This window comes from Mesoplodon bidens (genome assembly GCF_964165515.1).
Source record: "Mesoplodon bidens genome assembly, chromosome: 3".
Lineage (NCBI taxonomy): Eukaryota > Metazoa > Chordata > Mammalia > Artiodactyla > Ziphiidae > Mesoplodon > Mesoplodon bidens.
Genome location: NC_138178.1, coordinates 32,710,417 through 32,714,133, shown reverse-complemented (window position 1 = coordinate 32,714,133; position 3,717 = coordinate 32,710,417). Strand labels below are relative to the sequence as shown.

General features: G+C 41.3%; 1 pseudogene across 1 annotated transcript; it reads left to right on the top strand.

Moving 5' to 3' along the window:
- Nucleotides 1-1,145: 1,145 nt before the first annotated feature.
- LOC308614512 (AKT-interacting protein-like) lies at nt 1,146-2,487 on the top strand (annotated as a pseudogene). The gene has a single exon. The product of its transcript is annotated as an AKT-interacting protein-like (transcript).
- Nucleotides 2,488-3,717: the final 1,230 nt, after the last annotated feature.

Here is a 3,717-nt window from a genome sequence, read left to right as displayed (position 1 = left end):
TGTGTGTACTTTCCTTTTTTCTTCTTTTTTTTTCTTTCTTTTGGCCACACTGCACGGTATGTGGGATCTTAGTCCCCTGACCAGGAATCGAACCCAAGCCCCCTGCAGTGAAAGTGCAGACTCTTAACCACTGGACCACCAGGGAAGTCCCATGTGTGTACTTTCTGATCTGCGTTTCAGTGTAACCCTATATCCTATTCATGTTTCTCAAATGTGAAATGACTTTGAACATACTGATAACTTTTATTGTCTATTTTATTCCTCCTTACTAGCGGTGGTAACTAAGTCATAGTGTGTGAGTTTCAACAAGATACCACATATAAATCACTTAGCGCAGAGCCTGGAATATACCAAATGCTGCTGTCAGAGGAATGATACCCGTGGTGTCAAATTTATCAGAGCCGTCAGGGATGTTGACCTCCTCATAGAAGGTTTTGGTCTTTTTAGAACAATGTAAAGGGATTTTCTAGGCACATGTTTCCAACTGCTGACTGGAAGATTTCACTGGTTTATTTCTAGCTTAACACATCCAAAATTACACTTATATTATTCTCTCTAAAACCTGATGTCCCCCAGCTTAGAACTCTTCAGAGTCTTCCAATCCTAAACATCAGAGTTTGTAAACTGGTGGTCTGAGGGCTGCATCTGGCTCACAGAAGTGGCCCAAATAGTGTTTTAAAAAGTGGAATAATTTCATCCTTTAAAAATCAACAGATTTTTGGTTTTAAAAATCCATGTTTGGGCGTTCTCTTGGAAAAAGAGCAAGTCTGACCACCTCAGGCCCCTATGGCAGCCATTGGCTGGAACTGATTACACCTCCGGATGGGGATGTGCTTTCCAACTCGTCACAGTGCTTCCCAGTTTGTACCGTCTCCATTAAAGAGATTTCAGTCATTTAAAAAGCAAAAGACTGCTTTATTAACGTAAGAAAAAATCTATTTCAAACATAGAACCAACTTTGTATATAATAGTGATAGACTAATTCTGTGATAATCAGGAATAAGGAAGCCTGCTGTTATTATATAGTTAATAAATTTCTAGGAATTCTAGCCAAAACAATAAGTTGGAATAAATAAGAGATATCCATATTGGAAAGTAAGAGGTAAAATTATTACTATTATTTTCGTCTACCTAGGAAACCCAGTATAAGCAACTAGAAAATTATCAAAACTTAGTGAGGTCGGGACTTCCCTGGCAGTCCAGTAGTTAAGACTCTGAGTTTCCACTGCAGGGGGTGCAGGTTCAATTCCTGGTCAGGAACTAATTGGAAAAAAAAAAAAAAAGATGTCAGTTCTCTTGGGCTGGGCTTGGTGGGGAGTAGGCTGGGGCCGGCCTGGCACCGAGGCCAGAGATGCTGTAGGGCCACGATGGCTCTTGGCAGCCTGGAGCACTGCATTGAAAACACCGAGGTAAAGTGAATTCTGAGGATGGAAGAGTTTGATGACACAGACCATTGAATTCCTTTGTTTGGAGTACACATTATGAACCCTCTCTGGGTCATGTCTACAAGCTCTGTACGCAAACGACCTGATGATGAAGAGAAGACATTAACAGGGGATGTGAAAACCAGTCCTCACGCACTGCTCCAAAGAAGCAGCTGCCTTCTATTCCCCAAAATGCTTTGCCCGTAACTAAGCTTTCATCTCCTGCCCAGCAACAGAGTCAACAAATGGCACACATGCTTCTTAGACCTTTCTACCTGGAATACTCCCTTCTTGCAGAATTTACCTTGGTTGTGAAGCAGAAGCTACCAGGTGTCTATGTGCAGCCATCTTATTGATCTGCATTACTGTGCTTTGGAGTAATATTCATACAGCATGGACTTTATCAAGATGGTGTCTTTAAGTTTACAGTTTACATCCCTGATAAGTACCCAGATGGTGACTGTCCACATTTGGTGTTTGATATTCCCGTCTTTCACTTGCTAGTTGATTCCACCTCAGGTGCATTGGATGTGAAGAAAGCATTTGCAAAATGGAGGTGGGTCCATAATAATATTTGGCAAGTATTGATGTAAGCAAGGAGAGTTTTCTACAAGACTGATACAGCAAGCCCCCTAAATCCAGAGGCTGCAGTACTGTACGAAAAAGATATTCAGTTGACAGTGTTAAGGTGTACCCTGCTCATTTGACCAACCTAAAGTAGAAGACCCCTATGCAATTAGCTTTTCTCTGTGGAATCCTTCTGTACCCGATGAAGCCAGAGAGAAGATGCTGACTCAGAAAAAGCCTGAAGAACAGCACAATAAAAGTTTTCACGTTGCTGACCTGTCATGGGTAAAGCCTGGCTCAGTAAAACATTTCAGTAAAGAAGGGAACACAGTAGCAACTTAAGAGCACATGAATCTGGTGCACCATGCACTTTCCTGCTGGACTCGAGCTAGTAAAGCTGACCAATGGCGAAGGACTGCCTGCAGAGTAAAACAGTGTGCGCGGTGACCTATGTCAGTGTTGTCCGTGTATGCTTAGGTTCTGACAGCAAGTTCTGGAAACCTCTTTTTATGTAATGCATTACCTCTGTCAAAAGTGTCTTTAGGGGGATTATCTAGTTTAGTACTCCAAATTATTGGGGCTTACGTATTTTTTGGAATATAATGCTAAAGGGAAGTTGCATTCATTTAAACTGATAAAGGAGGCAGAGTTCAGCGCTATGTAATGATTTTTAAATCAGTGGTTTCAGTTATACATATGTTAGGATATGGAAAGGAGAGATACAGAGAGCGGTTTCCACAATTTATTAGCGCTTTTAACTGGAAGAACGTTTGAAGCTCAGTGTTCAGCCTACTGTGTTACTGATATAAAAACTGCTATCACTGACATACATATTAGGTGAGAGGAAACCAGACCACTTGTTCGTAGTGGCTTTTTTTTTTTTTCCAATATGGTTGTATTTTCTCCTGAAGAAGTTTGCAGACTTCTGGATGTTTGGAAAACTAAGGCTTGTTATATGTATTTAAAAAATACTAAAATTCCCAGGTGGGAATGTAAGTTGATACAGCCACTATGGAGAACAGCATGGAGGTTCCTTAAAAACTAAAAATAATACTACCATACTACCGAGCAATCCCACTACTGTGCATATACCCTGAGAAAACCATAATTCAAAAAGAGTCATGTACCACAACGTTCATTGCAGCACCATTTACAATAGCCAGGACATGGAAGCAACCTACGTGTCTATCAACAGATTAACGGATAAAGAACATGTGGCACATATATACAATGGAATATTACTCAGCCATAAAAAGAAATGAAATTGAGTTATTTATAGTGAGGTGGATGGACCTATAATCTGTCATACAGGGTGAAGTAAGTCAGAAACAGAAAAACGAATACCATTTGCTAACGCATATATATGGAATCTAAAAAAAAAATGGTTCTGAAAAACCTAGGGGCAGGACAGGAATAAAGACGCAGACTTAGAGAATGGACTTGAGGACACAGGGAGGGGGAAGGATAAGCTGGGACGAAGTGAGAGAGTGGCATTGACACATACACACTACCAAACGTAAAGTAGATAGTTAGTGGGAAGCAGCCGCATGGCACAGGGAGACCAGTTCGGTATATATATAGTGTGTGTGTGTTTGTGTGTGTGGTGTCTTTGCTCTGCCAGGTTATAGGTTTCTAAGTGCCTAGGAAAGCCTTGTTTCCAAACAGGTGAGCCATGGCAAGAGCCAGAGCTACGAGCACAGCCTTGAGGCCTGCCCCCTGATCAGAA